Source organism: Typopeltis vanoorti, chromosome 1, assembly GCF_054136105.1.
Source record: "Typopeltis vanoorti isolate ZY-2024b chromosome 1, IOZ_Tvanoo_1.0, whole genome shotgun sequence".
In the NCBI taxonomy this organism is placed as follows: domain Eukaryota; kingdom Metazoa; phylum Arthropoda; class Arachnida; order Uropygi; family Thelyphonidae; genus Typopeltis; species Typopeltis vanoorti.
In genome coordinates, this window is record NC_143549.1 from 92,046,107 (window position 1) to 92,067,958 (window position 21,852).

At 36.7% G+C, this 21,852-nt stretch overlaps 1 protein-coding gene across 1 annotated transcript in view; it reads left to right on the forward strand.

Moving 5' to 3' along the window:
• The first annotated feature begins 2,898 nt into the window (after positions 1-2,898).
• Positions 2,899-21,852, forward strand: part of LOC150110204 (protein CBFA2T1-like) — a 56,130-nt gene continuing 37,176 nt past the window's right edge. The window contains exon 1 of the mRNA XM_090392200.1: positions 2,899-3,128. The gene's annotated coding sequence lies outside the window, so the exon portion shown is untranslated. The remainder of the gene's footprint in view (positions 3,129-21,852) is intronic.

A 21,852-nucleotide genomic window follows, 5' to 3' on the forward strand; every position in this document is an offset into this window, starting at 1 on the left:
ATACACTTCAGTATTGAAAGGTTTATTTTTGGAATTGTTTCTCGAATCGTCGATTTCAAATGTGGATTCAAGTTCAAATTCCGCCGTGAACACGGATGTTTGTGAATGTTTCTAGTTGGGAGATGAATTTCATTTCCCGGTGTGATATTTCGTTTATTATTGGAAGTCTGAGAGTAGGGTTTCTGGATAATATAAAACGATAAAAATAGAAAAAAAAATTCTTAGCTCAATCGTGATACGAATGCAATGTAGATTTTATAAGAAAATAAATTTCGTGGATGGAAATAATAAGAAAAAATTAAGTGAACTACACCTGAGGCATGAGTATTAGAGAGGTATCGGAAAACTGAGTATGAATCAAGGAAAAGAAACTTGGAAAAAAATTGGTAAAAAAAAAAAATTACAGGATCTGTAGAGCATACGAGGTCATGTAATTTGTTGCCAATTTTTTTTTTTTACAAATAACTTTTAAATCTTAATCAAATGTCTTTTTTTTTCTTTTTTTTTTTTTGCAGCAACGTTTTCAACAATTGTAAAAGAGACCATCAGATCTAAAAATATTCTCCAAGCATCAAATCATATTGTTGTATCACGTTTCAACCATTTGTTTCTACTTTTTGAAGCTTCAAATATAGTTTGCTAAGATCTCCAGTATAGTATGCAATGACTGCCAGTTCTGTTTTGTTAGTGAGATACTCAAAAGTCGTACTGATTCAAGGTCAAAGAAATAACCACGTGAACGTTTGGAAAATGTCATTAAAACATCATGAGAACACTGAGAAAGGCTACGGTATTCTCTTAATATACCTAAGACTATTGACGTGATATATTTCGCTTTATTATTATTTAGGACTTGTAATCGGAGTCGAATGACAATTTATATGTTATACAAATTATAAGCATACAGATAAATGACATAAAAAAGAACTAGGACATTCTCTTAACAATCTTGGTAACAGTTGTCCCATCCGGTTAGATGGGACAACTGTTACTGTGATTGTCAAGAATTCCTACTTGTACAATAAACACTTCTTATCCTGTCCTTTTCGATCTTCTTTCTTTACGTCCTAGAAGTAAGGGACGCGATCCTCCCCACTACAAACTAACCAAAACTTTATTTTGTATTGGATATAAATAGACTGAAATGAGAGTCGTTTATATACCACTTGTTGGTTACCAGGGTAGACAAGTCTATGTCGTAAGTCACCTCCCTTCTTTGGTTCGAGGGACTGATGGTCCACAACAGTGTTACTTTAATGGCTTGTAGCTCCCCTCACACATTTCTTATAAGAGCCAGGGCTTTCTTTCTTGGGTCTCATGTCAACAGAGGTCATTCTACTGGATTTAGACCCGGGGTTGTTGAACTACTCTTCTGTCTGTTGGGTTTCCCGTAGACCGTGACGATCCTCTTACACTTGTTTGTCTCTTGAGCCTCTCTGTATGACCCCCGACACGATTACCTGTCATTTTTCCAGCTCCAGTCACCTGGTGGTTACGGAACCTATTTTTGTTGCCGAGCATCGAAGTCATAGTGGTTGTTGAGAGGGAGAAAACAGAGGGGGGGGGGGTATAAGGACTTGGGGTCACTTTCTTATTTTGTAACGAGGACTATGAAGAGGCTTATAATATTGTCCACATGAACAATCTCTGCCTTCCTTTTTTCTTCAGATTTAGGCCAAACTATATTTTAATGCACGCTTAAAATATTAAAAAGTTTTGAAAATATTGGACTAGAATACATTAGATGATATATAAACTAATTTTTAAAAAAAATATATAAGAGGGTTTTTAAAGATCATAAAAGCCGTCAGAGCATATGAACTCGCCAATATTTACAAAAAAAAAAAAAGTCACAATCTGTTGCAAAAATGCTTTCTCGTCTATTTCTTTCTTGAGGATGTAATCTATTTGCATGTTTCATGCTCCTCGTATTATTTATCATCAATTTCATGAATCCCAATGATTCTAATTCGTGAAAACATGACGTCACATCCGTTTTCATTGAAAACAGACATACGAAACTGTTTTATTCTTTAGACACTTGATTTCATTTAACGTCAGGCACTGAAAATGTTCATTCCTATTAAGTCAAAGGCTACATTGATTCGCTAATTAATTTCTTGGTCAGTTGGATATCATATACTATTAGAGTCAAAACCGTCTTATTAAAAACGGCTAATCCTCAAAAAAAAAATGCGTCCTTTATATCCCTTGATAGTTAAACAGATCTTTTCTATCAGACATACTTTCAGAATCCATTTCTTTCTTGTTTACATTTCTTAGTTTTCTTAAAGCAACCAAAATAACGTCACAGACCCATTTTGACAGGCATTCAAACCTTCAAGACCCCCTACGAACATATCACGCAATCGGTCAAACAAAAAAACACGAAAAAAAAAAAAACAGGTCAAAGAGTGTAAGAAAAACCATTTTACAAAAAAGCCATCAGTCTAACATTGACTGCTAGTTAAAAAAAAAAAAAAATAGGAAACAGTGAAACAGTCAGTTGTCACCCCTTCTGTCAACCGTCCCCCCTTCCCTTTTCGAAGTTCTATCGTCTGCTTTATTCACACCTTTCTCATGTTGCTCTACAGCATCGTTTTTCTTAAGCATTCAAGGCTGTCCTACTCCGTTCCCATTGATCCCCCGTCCGGAAGCTCATGATTGGCAGGAGCGCTTCGCTCTTCCTGCCTCTCCACTGGCTGAGTAAAGAGCACGTGAAGCGGGGATACGAACGGGGAAAAGAAAGGATACGCCAGGAAGAGCGAGCAGTACACGCTTCTCCGGCAGCTGTGCGGAGGAAGGCGTTAAGCCCAGCTGCTTGCTTGGTTCTGTGGAGGCACCCAGCTCAGCGGGGAGTCTGCCGACAATTGTACCAAGTCGTAGTGCCGCGCGCCATTAGCTGAAGCCTCACTTGAAGATGTATTCATTTGGAAACCACGACTGGTGTGTAAGGAGCTCTCTCTAGCCGGCAATTTGTAGTCTCCCGTCCTTCCTACGGTTCGACGCCTTTTGCTACAGTCGACTACCAATTGTCCTCCCCTCTCTCCCCCTACTCTTTCCCCCCCTCTTTTTAGCCTCTGGCGGGAACAGTAAACATAGGACAGAGGTCACTGAGCGCTCTAAGAGTAAGTCTGCGAACTTCCGATACTTCGTTCTGTGTGTGTGTAATTGTACTGGTGTTTTTACGTAGCTCGTGCCAAATTAGTGATCCGTCATGATAGAGGTGTTTCGTCTGTCTGACAGTGAGATGATGATGCATGGAGTGCTAGATCATCCTCGTTTTTTTCTTTTCTCCTATTTTTTTTGTTTGTTTTGTTACTTTCTATATTTATTATATTTTTTCATTTTTTTCTCACCACGTCCCTTGCCTTTCTCACTTAATTGTTTTACATTTGTTCTATATTTTTATTGCATACTTAATATTATATATGAATTTAATAAATATTTTATTATAACTTCCAGAACTACGTCGTATAAGCTAAGTTTGTTCCTACACTTATTTAATATTAGTATACATAAAGTTGTTATTATTAGTCTATAAACGTGGCGCATTCTAAGAATGAGAAATATCGAGGCTTTATATTTCAGAACCAGTTTACTGGATAAACATTCTTTTGCTTGTATTCATTATTAAAACTATTCTTCTCTCCTGCCATCTTCATTCAATTTTGTAATCAGTTTCTGTAGTTGTCTGATTCATAGCGTGTTATCTATCTATCTTTCGTTTCTTTATTGTCCTTACTTTTCTCTTGACACACTTATTATTTTTGTTGATTTTCTATCCTTTATTATAGGATAGAAAATCAACTAATATTCGCTAATTCGCTAATATTATGCTCTATTTTCAAAATATTATTATCAGTGATTTTCCTACTCAAAATATAGGAGAATCTCTTATTCTAATTTTCTTCCTTTTATTCTTCCAAAACATTACCCTTAGTAATCTACGTGAAATTCTATTTCTATCGTTTAAAAAAAAAAAAAAAAAAAAAAAACAGATGCCAGTCCTCAATGTAGTTCTTAACCACTATAAATGAAGTCAATAGGAAAACAACAGATACGCAAAGAGGAATTGGAAATTTGCTATTCAAAGTAAAATTTCTAATTGCTCAAGTTTTAGAAATATAAATAAATAGATGAGGCTTAGTTACCCTAAGGTTATAATCTTTTTCCCTTACTTATTCAGATTTATCCATCATTTTGCTCTAAAGCTAGTTTGTGTGGTAGTAGGAAAAAACCAAACCGAAATTTCCTGCAAAAGGGGGGGGGGGGGCTTTCACTTCCACAAGGAGTTTGGCCAATTAAGTCAGAGCCGAAACAATCTAGAAAATATTCCCAGCGTCCCAGATGATGATTCAGTAATTTATAAATATCGATTTGTGATGAGTTTGTTATTTGCAGTGGAAAATTATTACATTCCTTCCCAATCGACGGACATTTTGTATATTATGTTTGAGAATTGTGTTTTTTTTTTTCCTCCCAGATGCGTTCTCAATACCTGTTTTCTGCTAGATACTCAGATTGGTCGAATGAATAATCAATTCCAGCTGGAGATCTCATTGTGTGCATGATTGTTTGCGATTGTCCTAAAGTAGGAGATAAATTGTCATCTCCCACCATCGTCCCGCTTATTAGAGGCCAGAAGTGGCTTGAAAAAGTTCCATGATTACTTTCTAGAGCAGAGATTCTGATTTATCTGATCCTTAGTCTGGAGACCCACTGTGTTCCGAATGTACTTTAAGTTTATAATCTGTTGTAGGTAGAGCGCTATAAAAAATTAAATATAAAAGGAGTACGTATACCGATCACCTTTCATTAAGTCCGAATGAGTATTTTAATATACTCCATCTAAATTTGTGTATGTTCAGAGGTCAAAAATACGATCAAAACTTTGCTTATAGATGAAAATTATTATTTCTGACTATGAGAAAATTAAAGAAAAAACTAAACTTTTATCTTTACCAAAATCGTTCTGAACGTAGAAGATTTTTTTTTTTTTTAATACGAAAATTCCGAAAGTGTTTACTAAAAAGACTTCAAACTTTCGCCCTTCATCAATCTTTTATGAGAAAAAGTTGTTTGAAAGCTTCAATTTGCATTTTAAGTAGCAATTTGTAACGGCGACAAATTCTTCCCAAACAAGCTGTGGAACTACAATATTCGATGTAAGTAGATTTCCAGTATTAAAAAAAAAAAAAAAGAAAGGAAAAAATGTTTTAAAATATTTGTTTTACTATTAAAACTTGATCTCAAACTAAGATCAGTTTCTTAAAGGGATATTCCTGTTGTGGGAGAACGTAAAATATAAAAAAATGGGAGAAAATTATTGTGAATTTAACCATTTTATGCATCAGATTGTACAATAATAGTTGGATATAAGATGATGAAAATATTAGAGGTGTGAATAATAATAGGGATACACGTATTTAAAAAAAATAAATAAATAAAAACCACTGCAACATTTTAAGATCACGTGGTTTGTTAATGAGTCTCGGTTCTTGCAGTTTTGAGTGTTGTACTAGTTCGGGAAATAATCAGCACAAGTTCGCTACTATTTATGACTTTTTTTCTTTTTTTTTTGTTATATCTGAAGTTATAGTTGAAAAATGTACTGTCGTCTTTTCAGCATGTATTACGTAATGGTGACGTAGTTCATGATGATTCAATTGCAATTCCATGAATTGACTAAACACATGTTCACTCCATGTGTTCATAAACAATGGAATTGTCGTGGCTCTAGTATGATAGGGATTACGTAAGAAAGAAACACATTCTTAATAGAAAGAGAAAATTTAAATATTAAAATATATTCAATTTTACACGAAGCTTCTGTGTTTTTAATAATGCAAAGCAAGTCAACTGTGATGCAAACGGTATATTCTCGTAAATTTCGAAACATTAGAGTTTTTTCTATATTTGGCTATAAAATATGGCTGGATCTATAATATGCTCTATTTTAATTTCTTATTTTTGTCATATTAAAGTTTTTAGCATTATACTTTAAAAAATTAAAACTTTCCTTTAAATAAGAATATATAGTTTTATTATTAAAGAAATAATGAATCGTATTTGAGTGCATACTTTGTCTTTCGATAATAATATAGCTTAAATTATTTATTTCAAAGTTGATCACGTTTAAAAAATGGTTTTGTGAATATACTCGTTTTATACGAATTTGTATCTCGTTAAAAAAAAAAAAAAAGATTTGTTTGACTAAAGTTCGTTGATTTTGCTCTTCTGTGGATAATGTTATTATCATAACGCGTGAATTGTAGTGTATACGTTGTACTAGAATTACCACCAGAAGGCTATGTTAAGCTAGAATTGCTGCTTTCCTAGAAACTTCACCAAAAATTTGCACTCAATTGTTTTTCCATGGTCGATGGATTTTATTAAGGAAATTCTAAACACCAACAAGTTGTGCTCGGTATATAAACAGATTTTGATACACCCATGTTTTAAAACAAAAATGTCGAAATATATCACTAACGAACTAATGTATAAATTTGCTGTTGCACACAAGCAAAATAATTGCAACGATGTCATTGTTTTCATATTTGGGATGACAGATGTGAATTGAATCTTAACTGGAAACACAAACTTAAGCTGATCTTGTTACGAACACAAACTATTCACGTGATAGTCCATTTTCGAAAGCCTGAAAATATCAATGAATTTAAAATATGAATGAAAATGTATTCAACATACGGTGGAATTTGAATCGACAGGACTTTGTTCCCATACGAATATCTTTTTCATACATACTTTAATTGTTCTATCAATCAGGATATTCTTAAGATAAAATACTTCTTCTTCATTCTGTCTTTTTCTCTCTCTTCACTTTTTTCTTCTGACGTTTTTTCCCCCTCTCTTTTGACTTTCTTTCCTTTAGGCGCTTATTTTTGACCCTCTTCTTTTTATCTTTTTTCTCTGTCTTCTGACATTATTCGTTCTGCATTCCATCACCATTCTCTCTCTCTCTCTCTCTCTCTCTCTATTCTCTACCTTTTCTTACTTCTCATTTATTTCTCTTTTTTATTGTTTATATTTTGCATTCTTTCCGAGTCTGTTTGCTTTTCTCTTTTCCCTCCCCCCTTTATTTCCCTTTCTACCGGTATTTTCACCGTGCACCGTAACCACTCAAACCTTCACCACTTCACATGCCATCATTAACACATCATTTGTTTCGTTAGTAGCGCCTTTCTCCCTAAGAGCGTGTTCGACTAGTTTCTCAGCCAAAGCACCCCATTTTGGACTGAAGTGTATTGGAAAAGCAGAGAGCGGGAATTCATTAGGCACGAGAAATAGGCGAACATATTTCAGAAACAAAACGCATTCAAGTATAACACAACCGGTTAGGTCTGATCAAGCTTCAAAATCCGTTATGAGCACCGTAGAATATTTCTTAGAACTCGTAAACCACCGAAGCAAATATAACACTTAAATTTATAAAAGAATTAATATATTACACGATGAAAAAATATGTTTTCAATCCGTATAATTTATGCTAGTCATATTAATGTACTAATTACCATGTATTAATTCGATCCGTTTTAATAAAATAGGCTAGTTCGTGCTTGTATAATCGGATTGCGAAATCTCTTCCGGATGTGATGGACGAACCTACTAAATGGTTAATTGCTATCCACACATCACGAAACGACGATGACAGTTGATTTCAACGTGTTCCGTTTTGAAGTCCGCCCTAAGGCTAGACAGTTAAACGAAGTTCTCACATTAATACGCTTTTCAGCTGCCATCTAATTCATTCCTTTTAGTCTTCTTTGCTTCCACATCAATCGCATACATCGACTTTAACCCAGTTTCAGAGTATTAAATCACAGTCTCAAAAAATCAACAATAAAAAATTGCCTTGCTGGAATTTCTCGATGACACTAACAATGGAAGGTAGTTAACGCCCTCTGACGTTAATTATATGATCATAGGTAATTATTTTAATTCGTGATAGCAAGTTTTTTTTTAATTATGGTTTAAATTTATGAAGTTAAATTTTTGTATTTTTTTTTATGTTTGCGAAGAAAACAACTATTTCTGTATTAATCAGAAAAATAAATCAATTTAAATCTATATAAATTCAGGGAATAAAATCAATATGTAAGACAAATCGTATTCAAAAATAAAATACGAAATGAGGATTGAGATGACCCCTGATAGTTTGACCTATTTGTTGTTAGCAACCTGTTATGGGGATAGTGTTCGGTTTGGTTTATATTTGGCTTAGCTACAAAACACTACGACCTATGAGGCCACAGCATTCATTACTATGGCTTCATAGCCTTGATAACAATATTCTTCGTATCTGTTTTTGCACTGCAATCTCATATGGAGATGTAGAGTTTTCCTTGCAGGAAAATTATCTTTTATTACACTAAACAAATGGCTAGTTAACAATTATAATACACTAGCGTCATAGTATTGGTTGCTTCGATTGCAATTCCAAACAACAACAGAATCTCTTGGAGGATGAAAAACCTTTTTAGAATTTTTTGGATTGGTTTGTAGGATGAAAAATTGAGACATGCCGAGGCAGGCAAATGTAATTTTGTCTGTGTTTCTAGATGTTTGTATATTATTAGGGATGAAAAACCCAAGCAAGGTTCCAGGAAAAACTAAGAGATCGTCTAACTCCCTTTAATTGAAAGCCCTTATAAAGGTCCCTCTCATGATAGAATTTAATTCAGGTCTTTTAGCCAAAGCTGGATAGAAAAGATCAGATCTAGTGCGCTGTAGCTCGGTAACTATGTTTTGGAAAGATACATGGGAAAAAAAAAAATAATAATAATAATCTCCGAGACTTTGCCACAAAAACACGACAGGGGTTGTTACACATACATCCAAACACTTGATTTTAGTAAACGAGTTTATTAATATGTTTTTAATTCCCAAATTTTGTCATGTATCGAATCCAGTTTTGCACTACTACTATTTACTCTGAACTGCAGTAATATACCGCAAGCTAACTTTAGCTACGACAAACTGCAAACCCACAACTTACTTGATCATTTTTCATAAATCAGGTTCTTTAAAAGAACATCGCATTTATAGAAAAAAAAATCGTCAATCGAGTCAAGATAATCCTGTATATAAAATGAATTATCATTTTCTGTCGCCTCCACATAAGAGGGCTTCTGGTGGTGGTGGTGTCTGGAACACACACACACACACACACACACACACAGTCAGCCGATTAAAAAAGTGTTCGCCTGATCTTCCCCAATCTTACCTTTTGTAAAAATTCTCACAAAAATTGCTCGAACTCTTGAGTGTGGGATAGTTCCCACCATGTAGATGGCTGATGTGAAGAGGGGGAGGGAGATATAATGGGCCAAGCGGCACGCGTTGCTTTCCAACAAGATTTCTTCATCTCCGCTGTTTTCACCAGCGCTGAAATGAGTGATAGACTTCGAAAGAGCGAAGCTAATTTTTGAATCTTTTCCTCTCCCCCCATTTTCCTTTCCCACCCTCTCCCCCCCTTCACCCGCTTCTTTGTGGCGTGAACGAGAGGAGAGTACTGGGAAATAGCACGTGTAGCTAATGGTTCGGTGACAGGTCTCCTTAACGAAAGTTTACCACTTTCTCCCCGTGCATTACTTTATACGGGTGTGTGTGTGTATGTGCGCGTGTGTATGGTTATGTTTGTTTATATGTTCAAGAGTTGAAAGGGGTGGATTCTGGGATTTGTGTCATTTTTAAAATCGGATTACAGTTTTCTGTAGATGTATGCGGAACGTAGTTGCAGCCTTGCAAAATAATCATTAGATTTACCAAAAATAAGTAAAAATAAATGACTGCGCACTGTTTCACCCCCCCCCCCCCCCACCCCCCCCCCCCCCCACCCCCCCCCCCCCCCACCCCCCCCCCCCCCCACCCCCCCCCCCCCCCACCCCCCCCCCCCCCCACCCCCCCCCCCCCCCACCCCCCCCCCCCCCCACCCCCCCCCCCCCCCACCCCCCCCCCCCCCCACCCCCCCCCCCCCCCACCCCCCCCCCCCCCCACCCCCCCCCCCCCCCACCCCCCCCCCCCCCCACCCCCCCCCCCCCCCACCCCCCCCCCCCCCCACCCCCCCCCCCCCCCACCCCCCCCCCCCCCCACCCCCCCCCCCCCCCACCCCCCCCCCCCCCCACCCCCCCCCCCCCCCACCCCCCCCCCCCCCCACCCCCCCCCCCCCCCACCCCCCCCCCCCCCCACCCCCCCCCCCCCCCACCCCCCCCCCCCCCCACCCCCCCCCCCCCCCACCCCCCCCCCCCCCCACCCCCCCCCCCCCCCACCCCCCCCCCCCCCCACCCCCCCCCCCCCCCACATCACAAAAGTACTATTTTTTTTTTCATTCAAAAACATTTCTAATGGTGAGAAAAAAAAAAATTAAGAAATTGTTATCTGTATCATTGTTAAAAAGTTTATAATGGCTGCGGAAAAGATTGAATTGGGTAAATAAATTTTGTGTAATTTTTTTTCTTTTCTGCGTCTTCGCTTTCAAACATTCTGACTGTGGGTTTGAATTCCACTCCCACCGTAGACATGGATGTTCCTGAGAGTCTTCTGATAATAGATGATTTTTTTAGCCCGGTGTGAGAAGTCATAATTGCTTATTAGAGATACGAAGTGGCTTGAAAAATTACCGTTTGGGTTTATAACCGTTTATGAACTATCTAACTTCTCTCTCTCTCTCTCTCTCTCTCTCTCTCTCTCTCTCTCTCTCTCTCTCTATATATATATATATATATATATATATATATATATATATATATATATATATATATATATATATACCCCATTCTCTATCTATTTCCGTTTGTTCACCAATAACTGATTTTTACTTTTTTCTTTTCCTCGATTTCTTTCTTTGTTTACTTATCGTGTCTGCACATTCCCACACTTTCACCAATATTACAATATTATGAACTGTACTATGAGCATCATGTGCGATATCGATAGGATTATGCATTATCAACAATGCTATAGTATATTACTTTTTTGTTGTTGTTGAGAACCGTATTGTCATATTTGCATCCGCTCCCAGTCTAAAATGTTCCGTTAAATAGCTTCTATTTACCCCCCCCCCCCCGCGCCGCTCTCCTATTTCCTGCTTTTATTCCCGGGCTTCATTTCCCCCCCTTATAAGTGGTATCTTTTCCACCTCACTCCAAAAGTATACCGTAGGTCGGGCAGTCCCCCAAGCGAAGTTTCTAAGTAACACCTGGTAGCAGACAGCTGATGGAACTTCTTAGCTATGCGGGAACAGTAGCTTCCATGGTCGGATAGTTCCCTGTGGTGTAACCCGCCTCAACACTGTCGTGCCTGCCATTCGGGTGAAAGGTTATGACTGCCGTCGGTGTATGAGCGTAAGTTCGCGTTAAGATCAAACTGTGACTCCTAAGTAGTCCATTGACATGTGAGAATACGAACCGTACGCCTTCCCCCCCCCTTTCTCCTCCCTACTTGCTTTCTCTTCTCCTTATGTGGCACATTTTGATCCTCGAAGGGTCTACAGATGCTCGCGCCAGCAGATGTGATTATACGGCTGGCAGGTGGTCTTTAAGGACTGCTGATTGGTTAAAACATTGGCGGTCTCCGAAATGTTATCAGTTTCCATGGAGACAGTAAATGCGGGACGCTTAAATCGGTTGGCAAGGTAACTGCTGCCAAGAAATAAGAAAAATGGAGACATTTAAACACATCTCAACGTTCGCCTTTTTTTTCTTTTTTTTTTTTTAAATGTTACAGCTGTTTATTTACGGTATTGTTACGTAGCTGTGAATGTGTGTGTGTAAGAAAAGTTGGTGGGAGCAGCTGGAAGTTGGAGAATGCCATCTCGACGGACATTATTTCGGATGGTACTACTGGAGCAGGTGTAAAACTAACACGAGCCCATTTATTTCTTCCGCCTTTTAAATTTAGGATGTCTTCTAGAAATTGCCCTTTTTCTACTTTCATAGCTTTGACGTGTGAATATTTTAGCGAGAACTTAATTTGATTTTCTATAATACCAAAGCTATAATAGAGGATATTTCGAAACAAATCGCGATGAGTGTTGGTGTATGCAAGAAATTTATAGCCTCCCTCTTTTCTGCCTTAAATCTAATATCATTTAGGATAGAATATCATTGTATAAGAGTCGGCGAAATTTGACGTATTACATTTTATAACTTTTTGGGCTTAAAAAGTCTTCGAAATTGGGACACACGATTGCATTGCCTTCAGAATAGACAGCAAAGGTGAATGGAGAGATTAGAAAAAAGAAACACGCTTGTCAATTTTAAATATGATAGAATCTTCAATAATACGTAATTAGCTAACAATGCACTTGATTATTTGAAGAGTTTCGAAAATAAACAATGGCATGCTTTATTTGAAATCTAAATATAGCACGTGGTTTGAGTATGAGTATTTCACTCATCGCTAATTTATAAAACTTGTATTTTCATTCTTACTTTCGGTACAAAACTGAATAATTTACCGATTTATTAATTTTATTATTTTTTTAAGATGTGTGATCGCTAATACAGAGACCAATAAAGTCATTTAGTTAAATAAGTGAATACGATAGTTTTAGTATTAAAATGCCCTTAGATAAAGCCGATAAGTATAGAGATTTCTTTGTAATTAACGGTTGGCAGTCTATATTCGGGTAGATTAAAAAAAAAAAGTTTCGGAAGCGGTAGCTGACTGACTCTACCAAAATTTGTAGCCGTCAAAGGTTGTACGGATCATGTCATCACCGCGAGTGGACAACCTTTTGCATGTTTCGCAATAAAAGCCACCAGGGATGGAGTTAACAACCTGGAGTCGCGCTTCCCTTGATAAAGTGAAGGGTCACGTATATCATATGAATATTGACTATCGTTGTTGACCTTTATGGTCCATGTGCGTCCCTAAAGACGATGCCCATAACGATAGTGAATCCAATAAAGCACACAGGTCATAAATTGTTGAGATGGTTGTCCAACGCTACCACACACACTGCTAACTAAATTACAAACTGCATGTATTATAAGCTACGAGCAACATTCCGAGGTAACTACACGCCAGAGAGGAACAAGAATGAACGCGAAGATTTTTCACGTGTTATAGTTTACATTATTTGTGACGTTAACTGCATACAGGCTGCAAATAATGATTTTATAATTATTAGTTGACTTGTACTTGTACTTGCTTTGTAAATGTGTTTTTAGCATTTATTTATTCGTTTGAGGTTCCCGCCGCCCCCCCTTTCTTCCCCGTCCGTGCGAGTTGATCCCTCCTAATGAGGATATATATATATATATATATATATATATATATATATATATATATATATATATATATATATATATATATATATATATATTATGACTGTAAATCCATGTGTATTCACGGGGATGGTTTGCCTGTTCTGGGGAGGGACGAAACCCTCCACCTCCGTATGAGACCGGCTAACTCACCTTTAGTCAAAAGAGACCAGATAAAGGTTCCTCGGTTCATAGATGGTAATCGAACCTAGGTGTTTCCGACCAAAGGACTTCGTCTATACCTACTGAGCTACGGAGGCTCTATTTTTAACCCTTTTTTTTTACCATTTCATGTTTCTTTCTGTACAGTAATAGCGGGAATTTATGCATTAATCACCTATAGAATATGAACAATCCTTTCATGTTTTCTATGTTCATGACAAATTCATGAATATCGAAGATTGAAACGATCAGTATTGTTTTTCTTTATTTTGTGCACGTCGTTTTTAAATGTTGCATTTAGGTATATCTTTAACACCAAGGCTTCGTTGGCCGAGTGAATAGCATACCCTGTCTCTAACCCATTCGAATTCTGGATATGGATTCGAATCTTACCATGAATGTTTGGGATTGTCCTACTAATTCTGCGTAGAAAGGGAGTTGCGACCACAACCCTTCTTGTAGCAGGGACTTCACTCCAAAAACCATAGGAAGTACTGGAGTGAACACACAGCATCCAATAGATAGCAGTATGACCAAGAAAAAAAATCAATCTTTAAAAAACTATTAAAATAAGATTACTGATTGAACTAATCTAATTACCATTAATTTCTGTAACAATCCAGTTATTGAAGAAGGTGGACATCGTTTTATTTTGAGTATTATTTGTTTTGGACATTGAAAAGTAGTTTTTTTTTTTTTTCCCTGTAGTTTCGTTTTGAAGAGCTTTGCTAAGTGTTTTCCATGAAAACATTTCAAGAGCTCTGCACATGTTTAATGAAAATTTCGATTCTGTTCTAATCCAATGATTGCTGCTAGTTAAATAAATTCAGAAAATTTCGATGTTCATTAAAAGTAGTTTCTTTTTTTTTTACTTGCTTATCTCCACAATGCTTGATGTTTTATTAAAATTTCTAACAAAGTTTCTTTAACAGATGAGTGTTGTTAATCAACCTGTTAAGGTCTTTTTCTTTGTAGCATCTAGAATGAAAAAAATATATAATAAATAAATATATTCTGCTGTTTAGCATCAGAGACGCATGAGTCATTCTAGCTCATTATTTGACAAAGAACTTTTTTTTTTTTTTTGCAGCCGAAACTATTTTCAGTCTATCAGATGTAGGTGGCATACGAGTACTATTTTGTACACCGGAATCAACTGCTCTGCTTTTAGTGCTAAGTCTAAACAGACCAAACACGATATAGGGATTCCTAGGAAGATGGATCGAAAACCGATTATATGAAAGAAAAAACAAATGGCTTAAATCTGATTCACGAAATATTGTTAGTTTAAATAAATAACATTATCAATTTGAAAGCAACATTAAAATATTCGAAACTTACTTTTTTTTTTTTGCGAAGGAATTCTTTAAATATCTTGTATTTTTGTAAATTTCTGATTCTTTACGTCACATCCTATTTTTATTTTTTTAAAATTCCGAACTGCACATCATTAAATATTCGTAAAAAACTTCAAGATATTCGAAATACTTCAAAATAATAATTTCTTAATGCTAGGATATACACGTATACTTTCAAACACGTTATCTACGATATTCCGTCTCTCTTAATATTGTTTTTGAAAAAGACTGTTTTCAGAAATCGTCGAAACGTCACTTAATTACGTTAAATAACACACTCGAGTGGTTATTTTTTCTCTTTCGTCTTTTTTTAAATATTTTTTTTTGTGAATGAAACGCTATCGCTTTTTTTTTTCCCCTAAAGGGCAACGATTATTATCTTTTTATTGAGTTTGTGAAGCGTGAACAGATGAGATCAGGTGAGTATCCGACGTTATGGATGCTTCACAGTCGGCACAAACGCCAAGAAATGACGGTAACAGAAGCCGTTTTCGCCTCGAAACTGCTAAGAGAAGCACAACTTATTATAAGCGCTGTCGTAACTGCTGGCTCCTGCCAACACTGTCCTGGCTCTGGGTAGCAGCTGTCGTCAACGGGGACAGCTGGCCACCACTGCACACCACAGCGTCTGGAAACGATCGATAACAAAAGAATAAATGGAGTCGGAGAGGTCCATAGCCGCTCGGCTAGGGAGATTTTCCGTTTGTGTCATGCTATCGGGACTTACTTTGGTGGTGTACGGATTTTTTTCTCTCTTCTTCCCTCCCTCCCTTCTTCTCCTTTTATTTCTTTCCTTCTGGTTGTTATACGTATGAAAAGGATGATTTTACACCCGGCCCTTTCTATGAAATCGATTCTGTGGAGAGAAAGGCAGATGTAAATAGATTTTTCTTGTGTGGAGATGAATGACTACCTCATCGCAAATGGATTAAGTGTCATGGAATTAGTAGACATCCCACCCCCTCCCATACTCCCTCTATTTTATGTCTTCACAGACACTTGTGGAAGAAAATTTAGCCTTTTGTGTGATCATGTTGAGAATGTAGGTTAAGTATGCGTTAGATGCGGCTTTTTTTTTTAATTTATTAAAATAATCGTTTCATAAAACAAATGCATATAAATCCTCCTCACTGTGTTCTAAATGGTTTAGTCTTTCTTGAGTTATGTGACATGTAAAAATATATCTTGATCTCTGTTCAAAATATATTTGTCACACCGTCATGAACTTCTCTGCTTTCTCTTCAATATTTTGCAATTTACACCTTTTCACAAACAACTCTGGTTAGTTACTACTAACTACTTCCAAACTAAGTTCTGGTATGTTTCATCAAATAACCGGCTGATATTAGTGCAAATATTTGAGTATAAGATTAAACTAAAATACAATTTCTTGTCAATTATAATTTAATTCTTAAAACCAAAAAATCCTCAAAGTTTTTAATAATTTTCAAAATATGTTAACATATGTGGATGCACCATTTTATTATTACTATATAAATAATATATGATTTCTGTGAATTCATAAATGGATATAGTGGAAGTGATGAGAGACATATGAGGAAAAGTCCTTTTTAGGACTTGCAGGGTAGCGGATGGCAATGCTGTAGCCAATGAAGCTTTAACTGAGGCTCGGCTATTGTCGTTACCCAGCCATGACTAGAGCTTTTAGCGCAATAACACCCCATCCACACAGATTTTCTTCATTCAGATGACGGGATAAAGAGTCAAGGACTCAGTCCCATCGCCCAGTTCTTTTAAGAACGTGTATAATGAGTTGACACGTGGTTAAGTATCCAGGGTAACAGATGGCAATGCTGTAGCCAATGAAGTTTTAACTGAGGCTCGACTATTGCCGTTACTCAGCCATGACCAGAGCTTTTATCTCAATAACATCCCATTCACATATTTTTCTTCATTCAGATGATGGGATAAAGAGTCAAGGACTCAATCCATCTCCCCAAAACAATTTTCACATTTGACGTCCGTAGATGCCTTATGGTCATTGCCGTACCTCACATGGTTTTGTCAATGATGTCTTCTACTAGAATAAGTGGTAGGGTCGCAGATTCCCTTTCCACACAGAATTTGTAGGACAATCACAAACATCCATGTCCATGGCGGAATTCGAATCAGCAGCCGCTTGGCTGGAGAGCGGACACTCTAACCAATGAAGCTCGGCGTCCATCTCCAAATAAAATAAAATAACAACGTGTATAATGAGAGATCTCAAAAGCAGGAGATCATGACAATTCCAGAGGGTAACAGGTCGCAATGCTGTAGCCAATCAAGTTTTAACTGAGGCTCGACTATTGCTGTTACTTCGCCATGACCAGAGCTTATAGCTCTACAACACCCCATCCATACATTTTCTTCTACAGATAAAGAGGAATATAAAAAACATTCTAGTGTATCAGTAAGATATTTCAAACGTACAAAATTATTCTTATAATCGGCCATCTAAAATCTTTGTCTTGGCAGAAAGCGAAGTTATTATACCAAAGACTAGTTTTGCCGTCTTTAACTTGCAGCTGCCGAACAGCCACTCAGAGATCGGAGTTGACCGACTATTATTTATAACGCGCTCATCAGCTAAAACATTAAGTAATTTTTTTTTTTTTTTTTTTGCCATAATGCCATTTGGAAATTATGATATACGAAACTCAGTATCTGTACGTACTCGTTTGCTGTTTATATATAATACGGCACAGGGTATGTTTGAGTGATCCTTTGTGACTTATAATTAAAAATTCCTTACATTTCAGAGATTTCTACTATCGCTCTTTTCAGTGTCACTTCAGAAACCAAGTAGATCAATTCCCATACGCTTAAAATGACTCACTTTCTCTCTCTCTCATCATCATTCTCTTTTCTATCCTATCACACGGACATACAAGATGCATCTCTGTAAGAGCTATTAGACTTCTTTTTTTTCTCTCTCTTTTTTTTTTTTTTGTCTTTTCCTTCTTCCAGCCGTCAGAATAACAAACACGTGGCGGTGTTTGCGCGTGCCTCCGCTCACCTCTGTTCGTGGGGAGATAACAAGTACGCTGTCGTTATCTGCTTCGAGCTATATCATTCACTAGTGTGACGAGGCTTAACAAAGTGTGCCGATCCAGTGACAGGCGCCCGTGCACACACACACACACACTGCAATCTATGTAGTGAAGGTCGTTAGCCCTAATTAGTGCTAGCGTTATATGGTTTGAGGTGAGCATTTAATGACGTCATACCGCAATACTGATTGAAATGGTGATTTGACAAACGTCCATCAGAAAAGCCAATTCCGATTCATTTTCGGTAATTAACTGATCGACTGTGGATGTCTGGGAGAAACATGACGTTCAAGAAATGAGTTTACTTGTTTTAATTTATTAAAACTATAATAATTTCTTTAATTTAAAAACGAAAGGCTATGGGAAGAGTTTCAAAAACTCAAGAGTAAGCAGAAATATTTATAAAGAACACTGTGATTCCAGAATTGGCCAGTGGAGATCGTAGGAAAATCTATTATCTCGCAATTTCCTTTGGACTGTGTAAAGTAAGCGTCTTTACTTGCGCATTTCTTTCCTCTTGATATCTTCAATGGTCTCCACGATGTTATCGTTTTAGTGGTAGCCTTGCGTACGTCTGACTGAGATGTATTATCGCTTCTCTAGTTTTATTTTCTCTATTCTTATCTACGTCTTTGCGTAGCAGTTTAGATTATGATGGCATATTATAGTTATACTATTTAATAAGACCGTATTTTCATCTACATAAACATTACTGTCAAAGATCACTCAGCAAAGTGTTTCAAGTTCCTTTCTTAAAATAGGAATCATGTTCTCATATTAATATCCCGTAACTTACATCCCTTGTTGACTATTACGGTATGGTAACTAAGAAGTTGTAAGGAAGTTATCTTTTGAAAAAAAAAAAAAAATTCAAAGCCCTCCCGCTCCTATCCAAAACTGTCTCATACAAATGAAGCCATTATCATTTCGCAACAAACTGAGGATTATCTTAGTCTTTAAGGCTAACATGAATCCTTCAATGCATCACTTAGTCTGTCCAAACTATTTTGGCATTATTAATTCTGTCTATTTTATCTTATCTGTACAGAGAATGCTCAGAGCCCCTAGTACCACCGGCTTCAAAAATGTCCTTCGGTTAGAACGATCTGGGTTCAAATTCCGTCTAGGTGAAAAACCTTTATCAAGACTTTTCACCTGAAGGTGAGGTAGTCGGTGTCATACGGAGGTGGAATGCCTATTACTTTCTTTCCCACGAAATATTATAGGAAATATCGAAATATTATGGGAAACTGGCCAGTAGAATACACAGTACTTTGCACAGAACGTGTACTTCTAAGCATACACAGGATCCTATAATTGTAATTAAGAAATTCAAGGATAACGATGTGCTTAAAGGCCTGATAGAACTACTGATAATGACGATGATGGCCTACACGGAGAATAACTGCAGAACTTATTATGGGAAACCATACTCAATGCTTTTAAGATCTCAATTCATAAATAAGCATATAATTAATGATAAATTATAATGATGCGTACGGAGACTCCTACTTAAAAAAAGATATACCTCAATCTGAAAGACATAAATACACTTAAATACACCACATCAATACACCACCAAGAGAAACACAAATGAATCTGAGTGATTGATTTTTAAATATCTTAATGTGTATAAAAGGCTGTTTTTAAGTCTATAAAAAGTATATTGTTGAAGTGGATCGAGAACGAATAAGAGACAAACCACTAAACGTAATTATAAGCTTGGCTGGCTGAATGGAACACCACCGATTGGCCGTGGGTTCCTACCATGGGCACAAATGTATGGGCGCCTTCAAATAGTCCCGATGTGAGACTACCCTTGCTTATTGGAGGCTTGAAGTGATTTGAAATGTTTCATATTTTGGTCTGTAAGACATGGTTTCTGAATTTTTTAATCTTTGCCTCACCTTCGATACTAATATACTACAGGTTTAAAATCTTACGTGGATGAAATTTATATAAATATATACATAAGACTTTGTAGTATTGCTTGTAGCACAGAGTGGTAATGCAAGATCTAGCATTTTCATAGATCGGAGATCCTGGCGAACTAATCTCATTGGTTTGATAGTAGGAATGCTCTTCCACATTAAGCCTATTACGGCGTGAGAATTATTCCTCACTAATAGCGTTTGGATTTATAGAGATTTAGTAAGTTATGTCACCACGTTGTGTTCATAGTCTCGCTTAGCATGCAGTCAGTCTATAGATGATGTATCATCTCACGAATGCGTATTATATCAAATTGTAGCCCTTAATAACTTTGTGTATATTATTTGTAGGGTAACATTGATGTTGCCCTGCAAAAAAGTGTCTCACATGTAATTCCATTAACAACGATATTAGCAGGAAACAGAATTGTACACAACCCCGTAGACACTGTTACCATGACAACCGGACGAGTTACTCAACCTGTGTTTATATATATTCTCTTCTGTGCAAAAGGTTGGGATAGAATCAGTGACTTTTAGCAAACATTCAAATTATATTATATAACTTAGATTCTACATAGGGATTTTTCTAATGTATTCTTAAATATTCAGATAAGTTACGAATATTCCAAAGCAACAAATCCTGAACGAAGATAGTAAACTTATAAAAGGCTTTGAATTCATATCAGCGATGTGATTTCTACTAACTGCGCTAACGACCTAAATCTAACAAAACATATCACGTAGATATCATCATGTAACAAATGGATTGATAAACTGATAAAAAAATCATGTCTTTAGATAAGCATTTTAATTATTTTAGCTATATTTATAAATGGGAACTTTTATTTTCTAGTAATTTTAAGGTATTTAATAAATATATATTTTACAAAATAATTTTAAAATTAACAATTGTAAAGCCAATAACTATTAAATCTAATGTTTAAATTATAAGTATCTATAAAATTCAATGACTGAATTACCTGATCGGAGACGGACGAATCAATCGACCGTGAGATGCGGTGATTGATTCATTCGATCCAATACCCTTGGAGGGTAATGGATGGCAATGCTGTAGCCAATGAAGTTCTAACTGAGGCTCGGATATCGCTGTTACCCTCCTGCCATGATCAGAGCTTTAATTGCTCAATAACACCTTCTTCCTACACTGTCCTCTACAGATAACAGGGAATATGAAAAGCATTCTTGCTTTGCCCCTTTAAGCCAGTCCTTATAAGGACTATAAGGACTGAATTACCTGGTTACGGTGTTGACCAGGAAAATCCACCATACCTTTGGAGGGTAATGGATGGCAATGCTGTAGCCAATGAAGTTCTAACTGATGTTCGGCTATTGCTGTTACCCTCCTGCCATGATCAGAGCTTTAATAGCTCATAACACCTTATCCCTACACTGTCCTCTACAGATAACGGGGAAGATAAAGCATTCTTGCTTCGCCTCTTTAAGCCAGTCCTTATAAGGATAAGGACTGAATTACGGGATTAATGTCGAATGGACAACCTAAAGTCCTTTTTAGGACTTCCAGGGTAACAAATGGATGCTGTAGCCAATGAAGTTTTAACTGAGGCTCGGCTATTGTTTTTCTTCATTCAGATGACGGGATAAAGAGTCAAGGACTCAGTCCATCGCCCAGTTCTTTTAAGAACTGAATTACAATTATCTGCTCAGGTTAATGGTTCTTTGAAGTATTGCAAATAACTGCTAATGTTTCAAATTCTACGATTATATATTTTAGAAAGAATCATCCTAAACATCTTTCATTCTCCCGAACCGGAATTGTGAAGTTTTCGTTTATTAATTACACTAAATAGAAATAGATGAGAATTATTTGGATTATAGCAAAAATTTTAGTTTTAATCCAAATACAGTAATCTGATTATTTTACTAAAATAACAAAAGAATTCTGAAATGTTTTGAAAGCAATTATGTGTGTACGGATAAAAAGATATAGATCGATAACCAATTATTTTTCAAAGAAAAACTTCCTGGTTTAAATTTAGTCTGTTGTTCAGTGATGCGTGGGAAACATGAAATT